The sequence below is a fragment of the Desmodus rotundus genome, chromosome 1, assembly GCF_022682495.2.
Source record: "Desmodus rotundus isolate HL8 chromosome 1, HLdesRot8A.1, whole genome shotgun sequence".
In the NCBI taxonomy this organism is placed as follows: Eukaryota; Metazoa; Chordata; class Mammalia; order Chiroptera; family Phyllostomidae; genus Desmodus; species Desmodus rotundus.
Window position 1 is genome coordinate 125,730,193 of NC_071387.1, and position 10,967 is coordinate 125,741,159.

The 10,967-nt window shown below is 36.3% G+C and overlaps 1 pseudogene; it reads left to right on the top strand.

Moving 5' to 3' along the window:
* Positions 1–4,490: 4,490 nt before the first annotated feature.
* LOC112315041 (large ribosomal subunit protein uL6 pseudogene) lies at positions 4,491–5,059 on the top strand (annotated as a pseudogene).
* Positions 5,060–10,967: the final 5,908 nt, after the last annotated feature.

Below are 10,967 nucleotides of genomic sequence, written 5' to 3' on the forward strand. Positions count from 1 at the left end.
CTGACCTCAGTCATCCCTATGCATAATCCACTGCCCTCGTATCCTCCTTTCTTGTGGTGACAAGAATTTCACAATCGTGTAGTCTCTTCACTATCAGGATTTAGTCTTTAGTTATGATTGAGGTATTTGGTTGATTCATCCATGCTGTGATTCTTGGTGGCTTTTATTTTATTTTTTAATATAAGACACTACACATTTCCAAAAAATGCGTTAAAAGTGCCTTTTATAATACATGATATATATGTTTATAATTTGGTCTAATAACTTCCTCTACTACATTATAGCAGGTTTCCTATTTGGCCACTAATGATGTACTCCCCATGTTTCCCATGCATTAGTTCACTGAATCACACATCCCAGCCTTCAGGCTTCAATCACTTTATTGTCTTGTTTGTTTTTTTTTTTATTTTCAGTTTTTAAGAATTCTCTGATAGAGAGGACAACAGGAGAATGGGACCTAAAAAGAAGCTCCACATTCTTTCTGCCATCTGTTAACGTTATACCATCTGCTTCAAATACTGTGCTTTTGAAATGAATCTCTTTCTTTTTGTCCCTTGCATCCTTTGTGATTACGTTGTCAGAAACTCCCTCCTGCCTCCTTCCCTATTCCCCCCTCCCCTTACTTCCTTTATTGAGTAGTTTAGCATCTTACACCAAGACATCATATGTAGTTTTCATAGGAAATGCTTGAAAAAACATATTTAAAATCCAGGATAACTGGTTGTGCTGAGGGTTCATTTCCTATACTTTGTGTGTATAGGTGCACCCATGTGTATGCTTGCTGGCATGGGCTAGCAGTGGGGGTGGTGAATTGGGGGGCGGTTGGTAGAAAGACAGAAACCAAATATCTCCAGTCTGTGTTCTTAGTTATTTGTCTTGCCTAAGGGCATCACCATCAGTCTCATTGGCCCAAGTAGATATTCTCACGTCATCCAAGACTTCTGATTTCTCATTCCTTACATTTAGTTAATCCCAAATTCCTGATGATCCTACCCCAGGTATCTCTCAAGACTGACTTCTTTTTACTCCACTGCGGCCCTACTCCCTTAGCGTAAGCCCCCCAAACCTGCACCAGTATGTGACTTCAGGCTGCACAGACCCATTTTCTCCCATCCCTCCTTCACATGCTACCCCGTCTGTCTTATCCCACATCCTCTTTAACCCCATGGCTGCTCTTGTGGTCACTGTTGACAGCTTCGACATCCACCCAGCCAGGCCAGCCAGCACCAGGCTCTGGTTATTTGCATCACCTCCTTAACTCTATTTTTTCTTTGTTTTTTCAGACAGCCACTCCCATGGTCATCACCAATAACTCTTCTGCCTCCACAATCTTGATTTCAGGTATCTCACTCTTTTATCACTTCCTGTGCTTTCAGTTTCTTTGTTCCAATATTTACATTTGAACAATTCCAATAGGTATGAGGCATTCAGTCCATTGACCTCACATCTTCCCTAGCCACATTTTTTAACTTTCCTTTTTACTCACTGTATTAGTACTATTCAGAGATAATTTTCTAGTTCCATGATTGGAGAGAGTAGCTGATTTATTTCTCTGAATAAGTGGGTCTTTACCTAGCGTCTCAAATACGCAGGTTGAAAGGTTTGAACAAGCATTATTGTTGTTGTTTATCCTCTTGAGTCCCAGTAGGAATGAAAGAAAATGATTTGAAGACAAGCAAAAAAGCGAAAGATTACAGTTCATTACATTTCCAAGCAGGATGTGGACCACGCTGACCAGCATAGAGGGAATAGGTGGTTATTCTAAAACTTTACGGGCAGCAGGTACAATAATAGCAGCATAGACCAACACCTCCTAGACTAAATCTAAGAGCGTCTTTCATATAGACCTCCCTCTCTCTCATGAGGCCAGCTGGCTTCTGACTCATTTTAATGAGTACGTCCAGACCAGGAGGAGTAATAGATTTCCTTTGGTGTCTGCACCAAAGCAGACATTGCTTTGATGTAAATATTTAATCCACTAAACTTTTCTCAACATATACAATAGCTAAAAGTCAACAAAATGTTTACGTTTCAAATGTAGCAAGTGACTCCTAATTTCAAACAGTTTTCATATTATGGATTTTTATCTATCGCTTTATTATCCAAGATCTACAAACTTAAATGGCATTAGTAAATAACCTGGGGACTAAGGAAAGAAAGTTTCCCTGCATTATATTTGCTTGAGGGACCCCCTGCGAAGATAGGCTGTCATCTTACTTGACTTGTCTGCATCATTTGGCAGAAGTAACCTCTCTCTCTGTATGAAAACACTTGCTTTTCTAGGGTCCTATAACATCAGAGTCAGCTTTCTTCCTATTTCAACAGTCAATTCTCCAGTCCTCTTTTCTAATTCACACTTCTCCACTAGACCATTAAATACTAAAGCAAGCCTTGAATCTATCCTCATCTTTCTTTTTTGACTATCTAATGGTCTTCCTAAATGATCACTCCATATTCATGGCTTTAAATATTATTTATAGATTGATCATAGATAATTTATACCACCAATCTTTAACTCTCCTTTGAACTTTAGACTTTTATTTCCAGCTATCTTATTGGCATCTATGTTTCAATGTCTTCTAGACAACTCAAACCCAACATGTTTAGCCTTGAACTTTTAATCTACCTCCCATGTCATCTGCTTTCCTCCAAGTTTTCCAAACTTCAGAATAGCACTATGGTGCACCCAGTTTCCAGGCCAAAATTCTGGGTATCATCCTTGATTAATCTTCTTTCCTCACATCCTAAATCCACTTTGTAATAAGTCTTATTGGTTCTAATTTTAAAAATATATCATGAATCTGAATACTTCTATCTTCAGTGAAAATACCCTAGTTGCAAGCTTCCATCATTTCTTAGTTATAATGCTTCAATACCCTCCTAATTGACCTCTCTGCTTTAATCTGGACTTCCCTACAAAGATGATAAGTAACAGCTCCCGTGAGCCTTCTAATGCATTAATTGGACTATGGCATTTCCCTTCTGAAAATCCTCCAGTGGCTTCCCATTGCAGCCTGAATAAAATGCAAACTAACATTTTACCCAGACTAGTATTTCCTGCTGTCTGCATACCTTTCTGATGTGGACAATTTCCAGTTCCCTCTTATTCACTACATTCTGGCCACAATGCCCAGGAAATTGTCAAACTCATTTCTTTTGTTCGGAAAGACTTCCTCCTATTCTTTTCTTAAGTATTTCGTACTTGTGTTATTTCATAACTTGTGTTCTTTAAATGTTATGTCCTTAGAGAGAATCCCCGACTACTCTAACTAAAGCAGCCCCCACCGTTTTCCTGTGTTTGTAGGACTGAGGTCTTCTATTGGCCCAGACTGCTCTAGCTACTAGGTATTGTTGTATGTCTCCCATGGTTTGCAATGTGAATGTTTGGTCTCTTCCAGACTAGCCACATTGTATCTCTCCACTTGTCTTCTTCTGTGACTAGCTGGAGAAAACTCTTTGGTTTTAAAGAGCTCATCAAATTAGGTCAGGTACACTCAACATAAACTTCCTTTTGTTTTACAGTCTAACATAATTGCTCATATGATATTACATCATATGCACAGGTTTCATTTACACTTAAAGGGATTATATAATGTGTTTAGACCAGGGAAAGGAAATTGGGGGCTATCTTAGGATCTTGTCTGCCATAGTCCTATACCTATTAAATGAAATAAATTACCTGTTAAGAAACATCTCATGAAGAAAATTGCAGACCCAGTTGGTTTCATTGAAATATTCTACCAAATGCTGAAGGAAAAATTAATACTAATTTTATATAACTCTTCTAGAAATATGAGAAGATGGATTATTTACCAACTATTTTATGAGTCCAGCATTACTATAATACCAAAACCAGGCAAAGATGAAAGAAAACTACATGCCAATATACTAAATATGCATATATATATTTATATATTTAAAAACCTTAACAAATATTATCAAATAAAATCCAGTGGCATATTCAAATGATAATGAATCATGATCAAGTTTATAACAGGAATATAAGGATTTTAGCTTTTTAAAAATGCAATGCATAATATCAATAGACTAAAGAGCATGTAATTATCTCAATAAATGCAGAAAAATATTTGAAAAAATTCACCTTACAATTACACTTACAAAAATAAAACAAAACTCCCAGTGTACTAGGCATTAATTTGAACTTACTCAAGCCAACAAAGAAAATCTACAAAACCCATACTTTCAACATCACACTTAATGGTAAAAATCTAACCACTCACTGCTATTTAACATTATAATACAGATCTTTGTGCACTAAAGCAGGAAAAAAATAACAAAAGGCATACATATTGGAAAGAAAAAAAATACAAAAGCATGTTTATTTGGGGATGAAGTGATTACTCCTTAGAAAATACCAAAGAATGTACCAGAAAACCTATTAAAACTAATAAATGCATTTATCAAGGTCACATGAGACAAAGCTAATATTTAAAAAAATCAGTTCTACCTCTGCCACATCCACTGAGATGATGAAGACCACTCTCTGCAATTAGACCGTCGACATCCCAGGAAACGTCCACATCACTCTGGAGGGCCGCACAGCGATTGCGAAGGGCCTCAGAGGCATCCTGCGGAGGGACTTCAGTGACATCAATGTAGAACCCAGTCTCCTTGGAAAGAAAAGAAAGAGGCTCTGGTTGACAAGTGGTGGGACAATGGAAAGGCACTGGCCACTGTTCCCACTATCTGCAGTCACATACAGAATGTGATCAAGGGTGTTACATTGGGCTTTGGTTACAAGATGAGGTCTGTGTATGCTCACTTCCCCATCAACGTCGTTATTCACAAGGATGATTCTCATATTGAGATCAGAAATTTCTTGAGGAAAAAATATATCCATAAGGTTTGGATGAGGTCAGACATTGCTTCAGTAGCTCAAGCCCAGAAAGTTGAGTTTATTCTTGAAAGAAATGAAGTTACATCATATTCAGCTGCTTTGATGCAACAAGCCATGACAGTTAAAAACAAGAACATCAGAAAATCTTTGGATGATATCTATGTTTCTGAAAAAGGAACAGTTCAGCAGGCTGAGGAATAAGATCTAAGTTGTCCAGCTATAGAAACGGCAAAATACCAGATGATTCCTCACACTTGTTTGCGATATTTTAAAGATGAAATAAAAGCCATATATTGAAAAAAAAATTACTTCTGTATACTGGGAATAAGCATTTGGAAATTTAAACTTAAATATGTTATAATTTTTACTAGCACTAAAAACATTAAAAATAGGAATAATTCTAACAAAATACATGAAATATTTGTAACCTGAAAACTATAAAACACTGCTTACAACTAGATAAGTCAAAGGAGACATATAAATAGAAGGATAAACAATGTTTATGGATCGGAAGACAATGTTAAAAAGTCAATATCTGCCCCCCAAACAATGTGTGATTCAATTAAATTTTAATCGGAATCCCTGCATGCTTTCTTTGGGTAGAGGTTGATCAGCTACAGTATTTATAAGGAAAAAAATAACTTAGAATAGACAGAATTTTTTTGAACAACTGCAAAGCTGGAGGACTTGCATGACTTGATATTAATTCTTCTCATAAAGTGACATAAGGAAGTCAGTGAGGTACCGTTTTAAAGATAGACACGGACAGACTTCTAAAGGTAGATCAACAGACAGACTCGAAGATATGGAAGTAGATCTGAACAGTTATGGTCACTCTATTTTTAATAAAGATGCCAAGATATATAAATGGAGTAATGATGGTCTTTTTAACATAAAATGCTGATCTAATTGGACATCTGTATGACCAATGACCAATGACTCATTTTACATTGGAAAAATTATCTCAAAATGGATAATAGATCTGTTTTTAAGGGCTAAAGTTACAAAATTTTCAGAAGGAAATGTAGAATAAAGCCTTTGCGGCATTGGGTGAGACAATGTTTTTTAGAGCAGGACTCAAAAACCATAAACTACAAAAGAAAATATAAACTTTTAATCAAAAAACTTACTTTTTCCCGTGATATAAAATGTTACAAAAATAAAAAAATAGACTTGGAGAAAATATTTGCAAAACATATCCCATAAAAGATCTAATAAGTATAAATAACTCTCACAACTCAAAATATAAAGAAAGAAAAACAATTAAAATCAGTAAAAGATTTTAATAGATACTTGACTAAAGAGGATATTTAGGTGTCAAACAAGCATGTGAAAAGATTTTCAACATCATTCAACACCATTTTAACATATCTCAAATTTTTTGCATTAGGGAAATGCAAATTAGAACCATGATGAGAAACCACTTCACCTAACAGAAAGACTAAGACAAAAAGTTTTGGTTAATATACAGAACAGCTAGAACTATCATGCATTAATTGTGAACGTAGAATAGTCAACGACTTTGGAAGACAGTTTTGAAGTTTCTTATAAAGTTAATCATATACATACTATATTATCCATCAGTTCCATTCCCAGTATCAACAGAAATGAAGATTTACATAGAGATCTGCACAAAAATCTCTGTATAAATATTGATAGTAGCTGTTTTATAATTGCCCAAACTGGAAATGATCCAAATGTCCTTCAACTGATGAGTATATATTCAAAATTTAAGTATATCTATAATTGAGTATAATTCTGCAATAAAAGGAATGAACTACTGATACATGTAACAAAAATTATATTGATGGATCTTGGATGTATTATGCTAAGTAAATACAGCCAGATTAAAAGCTACATAATGTATAATTCCATTTATATCACAATTTGGATTCAGGGGTGTCCAACCTTTTGGTGTCTCTGGGCTACAGTGGAATAAGAAGAGTTGTCTTGGGCCACACATTAAATACACAAACACTAACGAAAACTGATGAGTAAAAAAATGTTTTAAGCAAATTTACAGTTTTGTATTGGGCTGCATTCATGGCCATCCTGGGCTGCATGTGACCCGTGGGCCGTGGGTTGGACACCCCTGGTAGATTCATGGTTTCTACGGATGACATTCCATTTTTTGTATTTTTCATCTCAGGCATTGTAGTTTTTATTTCTATTAGTTTGATTTGGGCTTTTTTATGTCTTACATGTTTCTACTTTTTGAACATATAGAATACAGTTATAAGTGTTAATGTCCTTATCTGCCAATTCTTATAGGTTGGTTATGATTGATTTTTTTTTGTTCTATTACAGATTATATTTTTCTCCTCCTTTTCAAGCCTGGTAGTTTTTGAATGGATTTTATACAGTGTGAATTTAATTCTTTCTAGTCTTAATTTTAAACCTTGTTAGGTAGAAAGCTTTGTTGGCTGGCAGAGCAGTGTTTGTTCTAGTGCTACTTAAACTCTCTTATTGAGGCAAGACCCTTTAGTATACTCTACACCAGGGGCCTCCAACCCTCAGGCCAGGAGGTGCGTGGTGGGTGAGTGAGCAAAGCTTCAGCTATATTGGCAGCTGCTACCCATCACTCACATTACTGCCTGAGTTCCACCTCCTATCAGATCAGCAGTGGCATTAGATTCTCATGGGAGTGCAAACCCTAGTGTGAACTCTGTGTGAGAGGGATCTGAGTTGTCTACTCCTTATGAGAATCTAATGCCTGGTGATGTCAGGTGGAGCTGAAGTGGTGATGCTGGTGCTGGGGAGTGGCTACAAATGCAGATCATTAGCAGAGAAGTTTGACTGCATGGAGACCACAATAAATCAATTGTTTGCAGACTCATATCTGATGCAGACACCAGCCCACAGTGTCCCTGGCGTTGTGGTTGAGACAAGACAAATTCACATGGACTACTGAGTCCTGTGGAGGAAAAAAGACTGCACGGCCACTCTCTCAAGAGAAGAGTGCCTTGACCCTTGCCTTGACAGGCTTTTATTGCTTATCTGGGCACATTACATTGAGGATGGTCCTCATTTAATATGCACAGGTTTGCCTTAGGTAGTTACCTGTGACAGAAAACGAAGGAGAGGATGTTGCTAATTACATCAAAAAGGAAGGATATTTGCAAATGTAAAGGGAAAAGGGGTTGAACTGGTTACACTCCTCCTTGGAAGGTTTAGCATAGATTTTAGGAAGTTACTTTAAAGATATGCAGTAAACATTTGCTGCCTCAATTCATTTTAGCAAAAAGCAAGTCTCAAAGCGGCCTAGGTACAATGCAGGCCTGATTCCCCACAGGAGAACCTATCCATGGGTGTGGGTCCTGTGTGCCAGACCTCGCTTTCCACTGGCCTTTCTGAGTGGGAGCTGGGCCCACGCCACTCAGAAGGGTCTCCTATACATATCAAAACCCTATCAGTGAGTGGCAAGTGACAATTAAGCTGTATCTGGTGGCAGGCTAGTAGGCCATCCCTCCTATCCTTCCCCTTCAGGCTATGGAAAAATTGTTTTCCATGAAACTGGTCCCTGGTGCTGAAAAGGTTGGGGACTGCTGCTCTACACAATACTTTGTGAATCTTGAGACTTTCCATTTGGTTGGTGTGAATATGCACTGCCTCTAGATTCTGTGACCCCTCAGCAAGGTTGCCACTAAAACTTCCAGATGACTCTTTCCTTAGTCTTGGTAGTCTTCTTATACATACACTGGTTAAGTACTCAGCTGATCACATAGAAGGATCCTCTGCAGATCTCTGGAGTTGTTTCACTGTGCACCTATCTCCTCTCCGGTGCTCTATGCTGGTCTCTTTCTGCATTTCTTGTCTCTGTGATGTGGTCTAGAGCCTCTCTCAGCACAATAGACTGGGCAGTAAACCACAGGACTCACCTCATTGGTTTCCTATCTCTCAGGGGTCACTGCCCCTTGTTGCTTGATATCCAGTGTCTTGAAAACTATTTTTAAAGTATATTTCATGTGTTTTTTCTGGTATACTAAGGTGAAGAAGTAAATATGGTCTCAGTTACTGCATCTTGGCCAGAAATAGAATTCTACAGTATATGTTTTTGATATTGTTATGGTTCCTTCTTGTGTTTTATCATTGAATCAATTGGAATTTTCCCTACATCAGCTCTTTTCAAGAAATTTCTTGAGCTGGTCAGATGGAGGTCCGCATAGTGCTCCTTGCTGTTCCCGATTCAAAGTTCTCTTCCTCTCTATTGCCAAAGAGCAGACTGCTTCATTTAAGTGTAGCCTTCTCTCTCTTATATATATTATATATATAATATATAACATATATATTATATATATTATATATATATATTTGGTAGCTTGCCTGTTCTACTTTACTGAACCAAAACAAAGGAAATTTCAGTTGTTTAGCACACTTTAACCAAGCTTTTACTCCCTATATGCTTTGTGCTTTTTGAACATCAATCTGAATCTTTCACTTTTACAAATATACTTTGATAGCACTTTCAGGTATGTTCTCCATTAGGGAAATGTCACTCAGAATTTTCATTCCAAGGTTCTTCCCCTTCTATTCCATTAACCCCAACTTTTGACAACCCTTCTATTTAGTTTAGAAACAGGATTATTCTACCTTTTTTTGGAAATTGTGTTTGCTTTAAAAATTCCGCTATTGCTTTTGGATGATTTCTACAAGGAGAAGATCAGATGCTAATTTATGAAACTTGTACATTCTAGAAGTCATCAAATTTTTTTTAAGTTGCAAACAAAATCTCTTAATATGAAGGGGACACAAATGTGAAAATAATGGTGTAAGAATGCCTTTATTGAAATAAGGACATTTATGTGATATGATTAATTAAAACTTAAGGTTATAAATGGTATTTATAGCAGATACTATTTTGGAAAATATAGTGCTTATATGCAAAAAAGAAGGAGAAAGACTAAGCATCAAACAATTAATGTGAATATATTTGAATGTTGGACTTATGGATGGTTTCAGCTTTTTTCTTTGTGATAATCTGTATTTAGTAATTTTTAAACAAAAAAGTGTTTCTAATGTCATGTTGTCATCACTGCAAATTACAATGTGTATACAATTCATATAAAAACATGACAACTTAGATCAAAGTATAAATCAAGCATTACATCATCACTCCATATATATTTCTAAGATAATTTTATTCCAAAAATACATGTAAACTTACATTAGAATATTGACATTATGACATAGTTAATGTCACAATAGCAATAATTCTCATTTGTACATATAACAGAAGTTATTTTTTTAAATAATATCATCAAAGAGATCATTTTATAGGTCAGATTTAGTAGGAATCAGGCTTTAATGCAGATCAATTTTATCCTCTACCAAGGATTCGAAGGAGGAAGACGTTTTATGGTGGGGCTAAGATTAGTGTGGAGGTAGGATAATGAACTCTGGCACTCCTTTCAGAAATGTAGCAGGGCTTCATTGTCCAATGTGCATATGAGGGTTTTTTCCCACTGCTGCAATAAATATGTATATTCTATAACTCATTTACATTGTATCTAAGTACTATCTATCTATCTATCTATCTATCTATCTATGTATTAAATTATTTTCTATCAGCTGGTATGGCTGCCTGTTCAAGTTACTACTGAGGAAAGAGCATGGGGGTCCTGGTCAATAAGTTAATTTTCTCTTTCCTAGGTACAACTATAGACCAAAAAATAGCATTGCACCAAGATGGCAATAGTCTAGACTTGATTTCCAAGAATACTGTGACAATCTGGGAATATCCTTTTAGAGAGCTCTTTTTCTATGATACATGCAAGATAATGATGATTCTTTGATTTGTAGCAGCATCTGTTGTTGCAGAATCTATACCATTTACGAGTTTGTCATTTTCAAACTTTATATGAGTCTTAACAGTTCTTCTTTACTGCTATTGATGGCCAGATGCCCAGAACTATAATTTTTAAGTGTGCATCTTTATTTTGCCTAACACTGTTGTCCTATGCTCAGTAGGTGTCCGTGTGTCCTCATTTTTTTCACAGAGTGTAAATGTGAAAAGTACCCATGTCAGTCATTAAAGACAATCAGGATTTGGAACTAACTCATATCTGGGGTTAATTTAGTCACTCAAAAAATTCATATGAAATGCCTACTG